At 36.4% G+C, this 18,362-nt stretch overlaps 1 protein-coding gene and 1 pseudogene across 6 annotated transcripts in view; one reads left to right on the top strand and one right to left on the bottom strand.

Annotated features, from left to right (window-relative positions):
- SLC25A26 (solute carrier family 25 member 26) overlaps window positions 1–18,362 on the bottom strand; it is a 171,405-nt gene that overhangs the window by 103,403 nt on the left and 49,640 nt on the right. The window lies entirely within an intron of this gene.
- Window positions 2,036–2,975, top strand: LOC116466486 (uncharacterized protein C9orf85 homolog; annotated as a pseudogene).

The raw sequence follows: 18,362 nt of genomic DNA, 5'->3' as shown, positions 1-18,362 counted from the left end.
ATGTTTTCTGGTGAACTAAAAATTACTGGGTCACCACTTCAGTAACAATATTATTCTCAAAACTACAGTAAACGTTTGAGTGATAGTGTACAAAGAAAATTTCTATAATCTGTACTCTGCATTAAAAACTTCACATTAATCCCATGATTTTTAGAGTTTCAATTCTAAGAAGGCAGTGCTACAACAAGAAGCAAATAATTTAGGTTCTAGGTTTATTTCAGCACAAAGTAAACAGTAATCTTAGCGACTCACTTCAGATTTCGTATTTTATAGGATACTGTAAGGAAGACAACTCAAAGCAAAGATGCTTTGTGCTTGGATAAAACAAAATACACAGCACGTTTTCCTCCTTCCAGTAGGTGAATGTTGAAATTATTTTTACTACATGATAATGCCACAGCGAGAATTAACAGTATAGTAATCAACAGAATTAACAGTATAGTAATGCAAGAGAAAATAGGCATTTTCAGAAAAAAAGAGACAGAAAAAAAGTGAAAGATACCTAATTATTGAAATATAAAAACAGTGACTACAAAGTCAGTCCTATCACTTTAAAAAAAAAAGAAAAGGAAGAAAGAGATGTTTTAGGAGAGAAAAACCAGAAGACACCTTGAGATTTTTGTTTTTTGTTTTTTTTTTTTTTTTTTGAGACGGAGTCTCGCTCTGTCGCCCAGGCTAGAGTGCAGTGGCACAATCTGGGCTGACTGCAAGCTCCGCCTCCCGGGTTCACGCCACTCTCCTGCCTCAGCCTCCTGAGTAGCTGGGACTACAGGCACCTGCCACCACACCTGGCTAATTTTTTGTATTTTTAGTAGAGATGGGGTTTCTCCATGTTAGCCAAGATGGTCTCAATCTCCTGACCTCATGATCCGCCCACCTTGGCCTCTCAAAGCGCTGGGATTACAGACGTGAGCCACTGCGCCTGGCCCACTTTGAGATTTTTTTAAGATAGCCATCGTATCAATTAAAAAAACAAACAGGCCAGGCACGGTGGCTCATGCCTGTAATCCCAGCACGTCAGGAGGCTGTGTTGGGCAGATCACACGAGGCCAGGGGTTCAACACCAGACTGACCAACATGGTGAGATCCCGCCTCTATTAAAAATACAAAAATTAGCCAGGCATGGTGGTGCACACCTGTAATACCAGCTACTCAGGTGGCGTTTGAATCCAGAAGGGAGGTTGCAGTGAGCTGAGTTCGCGCCACTGCACCCCAGCCTTCGTGGCACAGCAACACCCTTGTCTCGAGAAAAATAAAAATAAACGAAAGGAAAGGTCTCAGAAAATTAAAACATCATCTTTCAAGACTGGGATATTCAAAAATATGAAAACAAGCACCTAAATAAAGAAAAACAAAGACATTGCTTGGAACCTATATATACAGGTTCCTTAATATATATATTTCTTCCAGATACAGACCCATACAAATCAGGCCAATGGATTTTTTTAAAAGATGCAAAAGCATTTCAGTGAGGAAAAAAAAAATAATCTTTTCAACAAATGCTGTTAGAACTGGACATCTATATGTGCAAAAAACAAATCTTGAGCTAAACCTCACCCCTTAAATAAAAATTAACTCAAAATGGATCATAGATGTAAATGTAAAACCTAAAGCTATAAAACTTTTAGAATAAAACATGGGAGAAAACCTTAATGACTTAGAGTTAGGCAGAGTTCCTAGAGATGATATCCAAAGTACAACACATAAAAGAAAAAATGAATTGAACTTTACCAAAATTTAAAACTTTAACTTTGCAAATAATACTGTTTAGAGAAATTACAAGTTACAGATTATTAGAAAATACTGCAAATCACCTAAGAGTAAAGGATGAGCATCCCAAATATATAAAGAACTTTCAAAACTCCAAAAGAAACCACATGATTAAAAATGAGCAAAAGACTGAATAGATACTACACGATAAAAAGATGCAAGGATGGCAAATAAGCATACAAAAAGATGTTCAATGTCATTAGCCATTAGGGAATTGAAAATTAAAACCACTATGAGAAAGAGCATCAACTCCCGGGAGTAGTTTATGCATTATTTCCCCTCTACTAAGGGCAGGGTGGTTGTTTCTGTGGTTAGCTCCCAGAAGGGCAACGTGGTTCGTTCCAGGCCTCAGAAACAGCAGAACACATCTGGCTTCAAAAATAACAAGTTTTGGGCCAGGCGTGGTGGCTCATGCCTGTAATCCCAGCACTTTGGGAGGCCAAGGCAGGCAGATCACTTGAGGTCAGGAGCTGGAGATCAGCGTGGCTAACAGGGTAAAACCCCATCTCTACTAAAAATACAAAAATTAGCCAGGACTGCTCGTGGGCACCTGTAGTCCCAGCTACTTAGGAGGCTGAGGCTGAACAATCACTTGAACCCAAGAGGCAGAGGTTGCAGTGAGCCAAGACTGCACCACTGCACTCCAGCCTGGGTGACAGAGCGAGACTCTGTCTCAAAAAAAAAAAAAAAAAAAAAAAAAAGCACAAAAAAAACCCAAGTTTTGAACCTGGGAGGAGGAGTTTGCAGTGAGCTGAGATCATGCCACTACACTCCAGCCTGGGTGACAGAGCAAGACTCTGTCTCAAAACAAAACAAAACAAACACCAAGTTTGGTAAGTGTTCAGACCAAGAAAATAAATGCAAAATGTCATGATGGAATATGTCAACTCTGTAAAGAAGTTCCTGAATGGCATGCATTAACAAAATTTAAGAAACACAAACCATTATCAAAACCTAAAAAAAGTGTTAAATGTTTATTTATAAAAGTCAGTGAAGGATTCTTATCACATCATGTGTAGACTATGTGCCTATGAATGTGAAGTCTGCACAAAATGTAGAAACAAAGAAGTCACTATTATTCTGTTTAATAAAGAACCAGAAAAAAAAATTACTGAAAATTAAGTTCTAACCACAGAAGAAGCTGCAGAAAAAGTTAAACTGATGATTTAGATTTTGATATTGATTTAGATGACAAAGAAGACTGAATTAATATCAATATATTAAAAGTCAATTTGAGAATGTGAAATTCTGACCAACTTTTGACTTCCAATTTTGACAAAAAACACTGTGAAATCATGAGAAAATTTTTAAAAAGCTATTGAAAATAGGCAAAATTTACACATGAACAATATAAATCATGTATGATATTTTAACAATTATAAAATTTTCATCCATCATGTTTTTGGATTTTTTTTTTTTTTTTTGCTTTTGTTTGTTTTGAGAAAGGGTCTCGCTGTTACCCAGGGCTCCAACTCCTGGGCTCAAGTTTTCTTATAACAATTTTTTAAGTTGCATATGCGAGAATATCTGCCAAAATGAGTATGAGGATATCATACTGCAGTTCATGGGGATTATTTAAAAGAATTTATTACCTAGTATTACCAAACTAAACAAGATTCAGAATTGATGGCTGTATTAAGAACTACCTTATTTGTAAAAGTAAGATGACGTTATATTGGTAGCCTCAAAAATTGGTCCTCAGTAAGTGCCTTCGATAAATTTAGCTCAAGTAAACGACTCACATAGCAAAAATCCCCTTACTTTGCTTGTTACAAAGCAAATGCAGGGTTTTTTTAAAAAAATAATAATAATGTTTAACAAGTAGATAGCAATCTTTCTTTGAAAGTATTTTTATATACCTCATTACATTGTGTTTACCTTTTTTCGCCTGTGAAATATGTGTATCAAAAATGCATAGTATTCATCTGGATTGTTTAATAGATAATTATAAAGGAAAGCTCACACATTTACTCAGGTAAAGAAATGACCAGCACCAGAAGACCCTCACTAGGCTCTTCCTCAGCAAAAGTTCATCCTTCTTCCCAGAGTTGGTACTATTCTTAATTGTGGTATTTTCTTATCACTTTACTACCCATGTTTGTACTCCAAAACCATACTAATTAGCTTTAATCTGATTTTTAACTCTTTCCTATCTTTTTATGTTGAAAAATCTCAAACCTACAAAATGGTAACAAAACAGTTCAATGAATTTTTGCATATTCTTCACCCAGATTCCCAATTATTATTAACCTTTCACCATGTTTTCTTGATATCTCAATAGATGGATATACATATATATTTGCTGCGGCATTTGAAAATGTGGCAAGCACTGCTTCTGAACTCTATATGAACACTTACACTATACGACTTTGCATCTCTTTTTTGTTATGAAATTTGTTGAGATTGATCCACGTTGTTGCAAGAGCTGCAGTTTGTTCTTTTTACACTACTATGTATTATTGCATGCACTTACATATCATAGTTTATTTTTTCTTATATTGAGAAACATTTATCTCAAATTGTTCCTGTTATAAACAATATTGATATGAATATTGTTGCATGTGTCTCTTGGTACACATGTGCATTTCTATTAGGTATATAACTGCCAGTGGTGGAGAAAATCAGCTTATACGGATCTTCAGTTTTACTGTATGATATAAAACTATTTTTTCAGAAGGACTTTATTCCCTCTCTGATAGCAATGGATTAGAGTTCCAGCACTCAGCATTCTTTCTAACATTGCTCTATTGCCCAGACTGGAGTACAGTGGCATAATCTAAGCTCATTGCAGCCTCCACTTCCTGGGCTCAAGTGATTCTCCCACCTCAGCCTCCCAAGTAACTGGGACTATGGGTATGCACCACCACAGGCAGCAATTTTTTAAAAACTTTTTGTGGAAACATGGTCTCACTATGTTGCCAAGGCTAGTCTCAAACTCCTGGGCTCAAGCAACCCTGTCACCTCAGCCTCCCAAAGTGCTGGGTAACAGCCATGAGCCACCATGCCCAGCCTATACTGAAATATTTAAGTGTGTAATATTAATTTACTTTAAACGATTTTAGAATAAAAAAGTGAAGACACAGATAACATTTCAGTGGCTTCAGAAAATACTACCTAGGAATAAATAAAAAAAATTCAAAACGGTCAACAAATTTATAAAGTATTATCAAAACATTAAAGAAAATGGAGATTAAAGTAAATGGAGATACCATGTTCAAGACATAAAAGTCTCAATATTCTAAACTTAGAGTCTTACAAAAAGTTTCTCTCCCATAATTATGTGTGGTTCTTTTTTGCAAATAAATTTATTTTCTGGACTGTTTAACTTTTGTGATTAAAGAGTCAACTAACATTAAAACAATAATAAATAAAACCATTACGGGGTATTATTACACACCTATTAAAATGGCTAAAATAAAAATACTGACAGTATCAAGGCTAACCATATACTGCTGGTGGGAATGTAAAATTGTACAGCCACTACAGAAAAGAGTTTGGGCCAGGTACGGTGGCCTTAAAACCCCAGCACTTTGGGATGCCAAGGTAGGCAGACTGCTTGAGCCCAAGAGTTTGAGACCAGCCTAGACAACATGGTGAAACCCCATCTCTACAAAAAAATACAAAAATTAGCCAGGTGTGGTGGTACATGTCTGTAGTCCCAGCTTCTCAGGAAGCTGAGGTAGGAGGATCACTTGAGCCCGGCAGACAGGTTGCAGGGAGCCAAGACTGCGCCACTGCACTCAGCCTGGGTTAACACAGTGAGACCTTGTCTCAAGAAAAAAGAAAAGAGTTCACACTTTCTAATAAAGCTAAATACACACTCACCACATGGCCCAGCAAACCCATTCTTGCATTTCTACTCCAGAAAAATGAAAATGATGTTCACACAAAAACTTATACATGACTATTCACAGCAATTCTCTTCATAATGACACCCAAAGAACTCAAATGTCCTTCAACAGATCAAAGGATAAACCATAATTTTTGTATTCCACTATATGGCCTAACAATGGAATACCACTCTGCAATAAAAAGGAAGAAACTATTGATACATGAAATGACTGGGATGAATCTCAAAGGCATTATGCTGAGTGACAGAAGGCAATCTGAAACGGCTGTATATTCTGTAATGCCATTTAAATGACATTCTCAAACAGAAAAAACTGTAGTGATGGAGAACAGATCAGTAAAGTTGCCAGCAGTAAGAAGCAGGGAAATGGGTATGCACAGGGTAGCACAAGGGAGTCTGGGGTGATGGAAATGTTCTGTATCTTGATCGTGATGATGGCTATACAAATCTATATGTACGCTGAATTCACAGCACTGTACGCTGGAAAGAAGTTTACAGTATAATTTTTTAAATAAATCATAATTCTGTGTTCTTCTTGCCTGATATAGATACATGAAATGGGAAAGATGAAATAATTATTTTTTTTCTGCCCAATAAAAGAGCCTAGATGCAATGATACACCTATAGTTTCTAAATACTACTCCCCACCAAAAGGAATCAAGGCCCCCTTGGGGAGGGGCTGATTACAGGACTGGGGCAGGGAGAGTACAAGGTAAGAATAAGATACCATGCTACACCAGCAAGGAGGTTCTCAAAGACTAATGAGGGCCGGGCACGGTGGCTCATGCCTGTAATCTCAGCACTTTGGGAGGCCAAGGTGGGCGACTCACTTGAGGTCAGGAGTTTGAGACCAGCCTGGCCAACATGGTGAAACTCCATCTCTACTAAAAATGCAAAATTAGTTGGGTGTGGTGGTGTGCGCCTGTAATCCCAGTTACTCAGGAGGCTGACGCCGGAAAATCGCCTCAACCTGGGAGGCAGAGGTTGCAGCGAGCTGAGATCGTGCCACTGTACTCCAGCCTGGGCAAGAGAATGAGACTCCATCTCAAAAAAAAAAAAGGACTAATGGGGAAATGTTACATGAACACAGAAGTAGGCTGAAGAGGCTCCCACTGGACAAATATGGGACGGTTTAAGTATCAAAAGAATAATACTAATGGTGATAGACTATAATTACCCAACAAAAAAGAATCCACGACTATGGTGGTGATTGCACATACTTATGAACACACTAAAATCCCCTGAACTGTCACTTTAAATTAGTAAACTGTCTGGTACATGAATTGTATCTCAATTAGGCTATTTTTTAAAATCCATGAGTTCATGGGGATTTTTTTAAAAGGATGTGGACGGCAAGAGAGGAAACTCTTCCCTACAGAAGAATGCCAGCTAACAAATTCATAGAAAAATGACAGTATTAGGAAAATCATTATTTTGCAATCACCAATGTAACAAATGCTTCAAACAAGAAGTATCCACAGATGTTAAAACTATTAGGTGAAAGATTATCGGGGAACAGGATAATCACGTGTTCTCAAAATATTACCCCATAGATTGCCTCTTAACATCAAAGGATAATTGAACCTTTAGTGTATAACCAACTGGAAAACAACTTAAGCAAACTTAAGATTAAACATACCAAGTGTAAGACTTTTTGTGCCTCCTGGTATAACTCAATGAGAAACACCCAAAAATACTTAGGTATCCATGTAAAAAAAAAACAATTAACCTGAGTCTAATCATAAGGAACTCAGATAACCCAGATTATGGGACCGTTTACAGGATAAATATCTTGGACTCTACAAAAGTCTATGTCATGGAGGAAATAAAAAAGGTTGGGGACCCTGACAACCAAATGCAATGTATTTCTTCAGTTCTATCCTGAGTAGAGAAAGAAGCTGTAAGGCTTTTATCACTGGGACAACAGGGAAATTGACCACATATTAGATAATATTAGTTAGTGAATATTAAATTTCTTGGGTGTGATAATGGCATTGTAGTTATGAGAAGTATGACTCCATTCTTAAGAGACATCCTGAAATACTGAATGATAAGTGTCAGATTGTCTGCTACTTACTTAAAGTATTTCAGGAAAAAAAAAGAGGAAGAAAGAGGAGCAGAGCAGATGAAGCAAAATGTTAACTGGTGAATCTTGGGGGAAAAAATACACATTTTACCTTTTCTATAAATTGTAATTTTTCAAAATAAAAAGCTGGAGAGGGAAGAAAAAAGAAAAAGGTGGTGTTACTATTCATTTCAAACTTCCTCACTCATATCTCAAAGAGTAGAAAGGAAATACGTATGTTGTTACTAGAAGAGCGTAAGAGTTCAAAGAATTCAGAGCCCAACTCTGCTTTCCACTAACAGTGTTTCGTGCTTTATGTAGATCAAGTTACACCACCAAGGGTCAGTTTTCTCACTGGTATTAAACAGAGAAATGTCTGTTAGCATATAAAATGGTTTACAAGGTAGATGAACATTAGAGATTGACTGGAAATCATGACAAGGTATTAAAGAGGTACTTACTTTCCAATTACTCAGTTGGCAATAATGATTGAGAATTACTGTGAAGATTAAATGAAAAAAATATATATATGAAAAGTACCTAGTCTGACATATGGCAGATGCTGGATAAATTCAACATACTTTCTCCTTCAAATACAGAAAAATAATGTGGTAAGAACTTACCACTTACCAACAGGCAACTATATACCAGACCTTTGGTGTTTTCACTTCATCAAAACTTAATGATTGAGATGCGTTGTTTTCACTACTTTTTCGAACTAATATTAAATGTCTACGAGGATGAGAAAACCTTGGAAAACCACTGTGTGAACCCAAAGATAAATGAGCAGAGTCTAATTCTCACAAGATCTTTGTTAGTCAACATGAAACAGCATAGATGACTGTGAACACAGATACTATTCGTATCTTCTACCAGGCAAATGACATGTTTGTCATTTACCCTATGAAGGATAATAAATTTTGTCCCGAAGTGATTTTTAACTTAGTCATCATTCCATTCTCTAAAACAGAAGTATGGAAAAATTCACTGATAATAGGAAAGACTTACAATATGTGGCTCGAGACACAGGCAAGCTTTATCAGAAACTTGGTAATCAGTTTCTAAGACTCCCACAGATCAATTTAATCACTTATTTCCAAAACATAATTAGGATACACACTAAACTAACAAGATCAAAATGCTTTTCTAAGAATCATAACATTAACATAATTCCTTCCTACTATTAAAAAAAATCAATGAAACACACTTGAGGCCAAAGAATCATTAGAATGGTTATCATCAGCTGTCTTTAATGAGAGATTTGTAAAATAATAGGCACTGGAGAAAGATAATTACATGACCAAAAAAAAAAAAATCAGGATCAAATAAAAGCCTTCAAACAAATGAACTATATTCTTATATTTATCATATCTTAAAGCATTTTCATTCGATGAGGACACTATAGCACCAGGTGTAAGCTTAACAGAGGCAGAGCTGTCGGCAAAACCTGGGCTGCCTGACCACAAAGTCCCGGTCTGAACCACTATGCTCTGCGGCCTTCAGGAAACAGCAAATCTGACCCAAGAAGGCAATGAATAGAAGCCCAGACACAGTGATAACATAGGATTAGAACAGGACAATGAAAGATTCCAAGATTCCCAGGGGAAAAGGGGACTCAGGACAAAAGACAGTATGTTTTCAAAGTTGTCATCCTTAAAAATAATGCAAATAATGCCTTTTTCATACAGAAAAGGCAATTAAAAACTCCAAGAAAAAAAGACAAGCTCATGCCCCAAATGTTGGAAATTACATTTTAGCAACTGATAAGAGTGCAAGAAAAGAAGGTCTATTTGATTCTGATGCTGAAACCATCTCTCAGGGTGGTAAGTCCCACACACACAAACACAGCCTTAGCACACTACATGGTCTGATCATTCATGAAGTCTTCTCAATAACACAAACACTAGTTCACCGGTACTCCACTTTTAGAATCAATACAGAAAAACTATGAAAGAAGTGACTCAGGGTAAAAGACAGGATGAAATTGTCAACCCTCTTGACAATGTACAATGAAAGTGTAGTTGAGAGAAGTCTTTCCAGAAAGTGAAATTTGCAGGTTAAGGAGGACACGGTGGCAAAAAGAAAGCAACAGCCTCATCATGTCAAGAGAAAGTTGCAAGATGCTGAAAGTTTGTAGGATAAGAAATAAAGAAACAAATATATAACAAAGTTTCTAAAATGACCAGAGGAATGAAATTTATATAACTGGAATGCTAGGATGAGATAGGGTTGGGGAGGAACATAATGTGAGCTTAATCACATCTTCCATCCCAAAGACTCAACAGACTTTACCTATTGACAAATTTTAAAACAGACATTTAAATATATTATTTGAAAGTACCAATGAAATAAGAACTAAAAATAAAAGTTAAAATTTTAAAAAATAAAAAAAAAAAGGCTACCTCTAGAGAGTGGAACCAGAATGGAGAGGGATAGGCAGGAGACTGTTGTTTTTCATCCTAAGTCTTTCTACATTATTTGGGTTGTTACTAATTGCATATATTATTTTAATATAACAAAGAAATTAAATTTTAAATTTAACTTGTCAATATTTTAGAAGATGACTCTAAAAATAAGTATTTCATACAATGTCCAAATCTGGCATTTTAGTTTGTTTTTTTAAAACAAACTTTCATAAAAGTTGTGTAAATAGCAGAGTTCACATATACGCTGGCTTCTCTAATGTTAATAACTTAACTAGAGTACACTTACCAAAACCGGCTACCAGTTTTGCTGCAATGCTAATAGCTAAATTACAGATTTTGAATCTTACCAGTTTTTCCCAAAATCTTTTCTGTTCCAGGATCAAATCCAGGATCCTACACTGCATTTACTTCTTGTGTCTCCTTAGTCTTCCCTTATTTGTGACAGTTCTTTCATCTTTCTTTATCATGACTGACAATTCTGTACAATGTCTCTCAATTTGGGTTTGCTTGATGTTTTATCATGATCACATTGAGATTATGCATCTTTGGCAAGAAGACCAAAGAAGTGACATTGTGTCCTTCTTGGTGCATTATATTAGAGATGTATGATGTTAATATAATCTTATTACTGGTGATGTTAATCTTGATCACTTGGATAAAATAGCGACTGCCAGTCTTTCCAACTGTAAAATTACTATTTTTCCCTTTGTAAGTGATAAACAGCTTTGGGGAAATACTTCTAGACTATGATATTCATTTTTTAAAGTAATTGACAAAGATTAAAGTAGCAATGCAATGATTTGATACACATTATTTAATGATTTACCACAATCAAATTAACACATCCATCACTTTTCATGCTGTACCTTAAATACCAAGAATCTGCTGATCCTATAACTGAGAATTTGTACCCTTTGACCAACATCTCCCCATTTACCCACCCCCTAACCCCTGGGAACCACGGTTCTACTCTCTGCTTCCATGAATTTTACTTTCTTAGTTTACACATATAATACAAAATTTGTCTTTCTGTTATGACATTCATTTTTGATACGTTATATATGTTTACAGTTATCTTTTAGAGATGCATAGTGACGTATTTCTGGATGAAATAAGAATGTCTGGTATTTGCTTCAATATCATACAGACATGTGGGAAGTAGGGTTTGGTATAGATGGAACAATATTGCTCAAGAGCTAGTAATTGATGAGTCTACGGGGATTCATTTTACTAATCTTTTTTGTGTGTCTTTAAATTTTTCCATGGTAAAAGTTTTAAAAAATTAGAACCCAAATAAATACAACTCCATGTACATATGTATCAAAAGATAACACAAACTTATCCATTCAGGTATGTTTATCGGAAAACACTATTATGCTTAAATTTGCATTTTCTAATTTGAACCTTTTTTTTTTTTTTTTTTCAAACAGTGCCAGGAAACAGCTACCAAGTTCATGCTGAGGTTTTTGCCACCAACATTTAAAATACAGGCATTGTGCGCCCTCTAGTGTGTTCGTCTATAACGTCAGTTTTGCACTGACAAGTTGAATAACAAAAAGCAGAGTATATTCAAAAAGGGAAAAAAAAAATCCTCACAAAAATTTCTGCTTCTCCACTAGTCAATAAATTATCTGCTAGTTACTTGGCTATGTACCGAAACCACTTCAAGGTCAAAGATTATCAACCTTTTCCCACCTACTCTACCGTTTCTCAGAACACATGACGCAGCTCAGGGAACAAAAAAGGACAGAAGACTACAATCAGTCAAAACATTTTTAAGCACCCCACACAAAGGCCAGATGAAAAAGGATGCTGAAATCAATATTAATGGCTATTTTAGAAGCATCTCATTGTGTTCTGCCCATATAAACGGTTCCATTTCTATCCTTTAGAATCCACTAACACTCAGAAATTGTGCTCCACTCTCAGTCAGGTCAAGATTTGGTTCAAATCTTGTAGATCCCCCATCACGTTATTTTCTTAGAATTTACTGAAAAATTCTATCAGTGAATTTATCTGTAAGACACGAACAGGAGGCAAAGTGTAACAAGAATCACAGGCTTTGGAATTATACAAACTTGACCTCCAATTCCAGTCCTGCCACCTGCTAGTTGTATTACTTAATTTTTCTAAGCCTCTGCTTATGATCTGTACAAACAGGCCAATGTCTTACAGTTTAAGGATTAGGAAAATGTATGTAAAGTTAACAATCATAATTAGTATTCAAATTTTAACTATTTTCATTATGTGATCCCAAAGTAATCTGCAGCCAGGTAGTCGAACCCACAGATAAAAGTTTTAATTTCCTTTGAATGATTCCAATCGCTATTTTTTAATTACACATCTAAAAAACTAGATTTGACCTTCAAATTTAGTTTTCCTACATATATAGTTTCTTAATACTCCATATAAGACAGTGTTTATTCAGATAATAAGACAGTATACAGTAATGAGTACATCAAGGGTAATTCTTGACCCACGCAGTATTCACTGGAGATAATTTGCACACACCTGATGAAGGATCTTCTTAAGTTTTATTAATTTCATGTGTCATTTCAAAAACTGTTTTGAATACATGAAATAGTTATAGGAGTAACTGTAACTAGAAAAGACAAAATTAAAATAAGAGCTATTTGTAGACAGCAGTAAATACGCTAAGAAAAGAAAACTAATCTCAATGGAAGTACAGAGAGTTTATCTGGCAGAAAACCATTAGCTTGCCTAGGAATTAAGTGAGAACTCCTTAATTCTCGCTAAATGTATCTGGAGATCGTAAATACCTAAGTACTTAAAACTGGTCTGCTTTTGAGACACAAGTATGATTAAGTCATTGGTTTGTTAAATATTTTCTGAGTGTGCTATGTGCCAGACACTCTTCCAGGTGTTAGATTAATAGTAGAGAACAAAACGGGAGGCATATGCCCTCCTGATGCATACATTCCAGTGAAGGGAAGACAGCAGTAATTAATTTTTGAACAAGAAATGAAGGTAATTTCAAACATCAGTGCATGCAAAGGTAACAGGTGAGTGATCGGGGATGGGGTAGGTCTATTTTAGCTGGAGTGATCACAGGAGGTCCCTCAGAGAAGGGGCATGTAAACTAACACCTAGGTAAGGGAAAATCACACAAACGTGATAATATGCACTTACAAGCCACAGCTCTTCATGAACACTTCCACCAATACAGATTCCTTACATTTGCTTATTTCCTCTAATTAATTTATTTTTAATATCATGTAGACTTCCAGTTTCCCCAAACTCCTGGCACTAACGCCTATCTAACGACTTAAAGACTACAGACAGATATAAATACGGATTATTCATTTTAAATATGTATTTTCCTCCCCAGAAAAAATTTATCTGTTTATAAAATGTAAAATACACAGCTCGACATAAAGGTTAAGTTCATGGATTCTGGAATCCTCTGATCTCTCCCTTACTGGTATGAGAACCTGGGCCAACCACAAACTTACCAAGCTTTAGTTTCTGTCAAGTAGAGATCGTGTTTTGGGCTACCGTGAGGATTATGTGAAATAATGTATGTAAACAACTTAGCACAGTGACTGGAACATTCTAAGTACTTGGTAAATGTAAACAGTTTAGTTCCATCTAAAGTGACACACATTTTTTAGGTGTTTACATATGAATATCTCAGTATAAGAGGTATTCTGAGATTTTAACTTTAAAATCAAAACTATATATAAAAGTGAATAAATCAGAAGTAAATTCATGTCTTCAAAATAATTTCAGTGAGACTACCAAATAATTTTTAAAGATGAGTTTCTACACTAGTGCCCAAAAGAACAAAGGTGGCAGAAAAAGAAAATGAACAGACATTTCCATTTACAGAGGAGAATGACCAAAAAAAAAATAGTGGTACACACAATTACTCATGGATCTTAACGACACTGGATGCCCACATGTGGGCTGAAGCTAGAGCTGTATGAAATGGTCTTCTTTCTGAAGAGATGAAATTTTAGCTGGGAGGGTTTGAAGGGACAGAATATGGCAGATCCTATGGGGTGACTCAGTAATGATAATCCCACTGCCCCCAGTCCACCCTTTGCCTGACTTCATCTACTACAGTGAAAAGCTACATACTCAACTTCCCAATCCCCATGCAACTCAGAAAGGCCCTGAGATACCATCTGCCCCAGGAAAGTTTTTGTTTTCGAGATAAACAAAAGGACAGATAAAGTTAGTACTGCCTCATGCCCTTCCCCTTCTTCATGTCTGGAATAGAACTATGATGCCTGAAAGTAGAGCAGCCATTGTATGACCATGAGTCAATTAGCCACAGCATTAAAGTTAGCCAGGCAAAATGAGAAAGACTGGATTCTCCTTGCCCTCATCTAACCAGTACACCAGACTTAGAATGATCATCTTCAGATTTCTTGTTACAAAAGGGAAAAACAGAAAACTTTTTTGGTGAAACCAGTGTAGTCAAATTTTCTGTTATTTGCAGCGTAAATGCAATCCAAATGGACTCACGAAGATCAAGAAAGATGACATTTCACATGGGATGAAAACCACAAAAGAACAACAACAAAGAGCTACTTCAACACTATGGTTTATGATCACAACGTTTAAATAAAGAATTAACAGATAATTTCCACCTGTATCCAATAGCTTCCAATGTGTTTACAGTGTAGCATCATATTATTGCATTTACATCCCATAAACCATATACACAGGAACTGGTGCCCCTTCAGGACAACATGGCCAACATGCAACAATGGAAATATGTAGCATTTTCAAGTCACTTTACAGGGTAAATGAAATTTGTCCAAGGAATGAAAAAAGTAAATAGCAGCTGGTTTCATGTAAACGAAACATGAGAAACTAAGCACTGAAGGGCTAGAGTAATACTTTCACATTAAGATAATTTTACTCAATTGTTCTTCCTAAAAATGTTTGCTTATTTAAGAGATGATGAAAAACTAGAGGCTGAAGTCCAGGTTTAAGGAGTAATAATTTTAGGTTGTTGAATTAAAGAATGAATCAAATGAACCAGCACTCATTCTTCATAGAACATCTCTACAGTAAAGTTATAATAATGTAAATACAATTAAGTGACTCATTTTATAAACCTCTATGATAAAAGAGGAAATTTCATTTTCATTTGTTTAATATTTCCATCAAAAAGAATGTCTCATTACACATTTACTGAAAGCCTGAATAATAAAACAATGGACAACTTCCAAGAGCAAAGAGGGATTTTTTTTCTTTTCCCATGAAGCTAGCATTATGGAATTTTAACAGATGTTCTATTTGGTCATAGTTAATAAAATGAATTATGTAGGATTAAAATAGGGTTCAATATGTTTGCATTGGATTTTAACTGAAAAACAATTTCACATTAGAAGTTTGGAAAGATTTTGAATCATTTTTTTCCTTTTCAGTAGAAGTGCTAAGATGAAGAAAATAAATGAATAATTATAGCACTTACTGCTTTTCCAATAAAACCAGACTTATAAAAACTACTTTTTCAAGGTTTAAGAAGACTGGAATCTTAGAAAAGTATATACCCTTTGGTATTTCATCACCCGTCTCATGCAAAGATCACAGTAATGTAGTATATCAAAAGCCCGATTCACTACCCTACATAACTCCAAGCCCCCTTAGAGCTCCCTCACCTTTCTGAAATGATCATGACGTCAGGCAGCATCTGAATAAAAATGAGTCAAACTTAAAGCAGTGAAAAACAACAAGTATTCACGGAGTGCTCACTGTGTAGAAGGTGGTATGCGAGAGCCTGTGCATCCTACAAGGAGGTAAAAACCCAGTGGCTGTTTTCAAGAGGACTTATATGCTATCTGGAAAGATAAGGAACAACCCAACTACAAGGACAAACTAGAAGAGAAAAAGGTAAATCAAAGAAAACAATTTCACACAAACATACACAGAGACAGATACAAAGCACTGATACAAGAAGGGGGAAAATTCTCCCTTATGAGATAGGACTATTTTTTTTCTCTTTTACAATCATGATAAGCAGGAAATAGTACATAGAGCCTTAAGGACAGTAAAGATGCAACAGAAGTTCTGGCGATAGTTGCTTGGTAACATTTTTCAGTGGAAAACATCCAAGTGGTGCAATCTCCATAAGAATAAGCCAAAAATGAACAATCATGGAATTTTCCTAACACACTTCCATTAGGAATCTTGATCAGCTCAATCATCAATTAGGGTAACTTTACTTTTTATACCAATATGCTGTTTTTCCTACATAAGTGGCCAGTGAATATAAAATCAACTGCAGGTTGCAATTTTTTTTACTATTACAGAGATGCCGCTCAATAAGACATTTGTACACAACACTCTCATAATAGCTGAAGAGCTTTACAAGCAGTAACTGTTGTCTGGCCTCTCACTCAAACACAGCAATTGTTAGTCATCACCATGTCTGAATGCAGACATATCAAGGTTGCATCCCTGTTAAAGAACCTAACAAACTAAAGGCAGGTTTAATTTCCGAATCTCCTAGCAGGCTATACTGCTATCATAGCCGCCTTTTAGAACTGCTGTAAAGGTGTAAAGGTATCAATGAGAACAGTCTATGCGAAGTTCCTAGCACAAATGGGCAAACCTGGACTCAGATTAAGTAACCTTGTCAGGAGCAGATGGCTGGTAAGGGACAGAGCTGCATTTCACACTTAGGTGTTTTATCAGTCCATTCTCACACTGCTATAAAGACACTACCTGAGATTGAGTAATTTTTAAAGGAAAGAGGTTTGGCTCACAGTTCGCATGGCTGGGGAGCCTCAGGCAACTTACAATCATGGCAGAAGGCAAAGGGGAAGCAAGGCACCTCTTATATGGCAGAAGGAGAGAGAGAGAGCACAAAGGGGGAACTGCCAAACACTTTTAAAACCATCAGCTTTCGTGAGAACTCTCTCACTCTCATGAGAAGAGCATGAGGGAAACCACCCATCCAATCACCTCCCATCAGGTCCCTCCCCTGCAAAGTGGGGATTACAATTCAAGACCAGATTTAGGTGGGGACACACAGCCAAACCATATCAGGTGTCCTTCACTGTTAACACTCTTTCAGTTACCAGAGTACTAATCATCCCAGTTAACATTTCCTGAGCACATACTGTGTGACAGGTACTACAGAAAGCACTTCCTTTGGATCCCCTCATTTAATCCTCACAACAATTTGGGGAAGTTTCAAATCATCAGTTCACAGAAAAGTAAATAAAACGGTTCTCAGATATATGTTACTATGTCCAGTCTTACCTGTAATTAAAATTAGAACTATAATGACATCATGTTTTGTCTTTAAGACTGCTAGTCCATAAGTAGGCAGGGGAAAACTGCTCCTACATTGTTGGCAAGTGTCAATTGGTACTTCCCTAAAGGGCAATTTGGCATTATCTACCAAAATTACAAATGCCCATACCTTTCATGAAGTAATTCTACTTTTGGTATGTAACCTGCAAACATTCAACCACGTATAAAATGACACAGGAATAGTATTATTCACTGCAGCATGTCTGTCATGTCCACCAACTGGGAAATGTTAAATAAACAATGGTTTGTTTATACAATGGACTACTATGCAATCATTACAAAAGACAGTGCTCTTTATGAAGTGATATAAATGATCTCCAAAATAAAGTAGGTTAGAAAGCAGCAACAAAAAATACAGAAGATCTGGGATAGAGTGTCTCTGGAAAAACACTAACGAGACTTATATAACATGAGTGTTTGGGGGAAAGGCACTGAGTAGGCAGACGGCAGAACTGGGAAGGAGACTTTGGACGACAGTCCTTGACGCTTGATTCCTGAAGGTTCCCATTTCCAGCCACTGGATTTAGGGGAATCCCCACTGCCTAACATGGATATTAAGGGAAAACAAGTCTGAAAAGCTGCTACATCCACTTTTGAATAAACTACTAAGAGTGATGATTTTTGCACCTAAAGACTGGGGACTTCAATGAACTTACTGAACAGATGTAATTACTTGTTTGGCGTGCTTGAATGCTTGCAGCAAAACTAGGGTGGGGAGAATAATTCTCACCTATCTGAAATCTCTTTACTAGCATCTACCAAAAAGAAACCAAGAGTTATTTGTTATTAAAATGGCTACATCTTGCCATTGGGACAGCTCCAACCAGCTTCTCAACTTCAGGTTTCTGCAGACCGGAGTCAGATACCAGCAATTTATCCTCCAGACTCCAGGGGACACATGTCAGGCTCTTTCAAGGGCTTTTCTCAAATTCTCCACTCCAGTCCCTGGCAAACA

This window comes from Hylobates moloch, unplaced genomic scaffold, assembly GCF_009828535.3.
Source record: "Hylobates moloch isolate HMO894 unplaced genomic scaffold, HMol_V3 SCAFFOLD_4, whole genome shotgun sequence".
Lineage (NCBI taxonomy): Eukaryota > Metazoa > Chordata > Mammalia > Primates > Hylobatidae > Hylobates > Hylobates moloch.
Note: the sequence above shows the minus strand (reverse complement) of the source record. Positions and strands in the feature narration are given on the sequence as shown.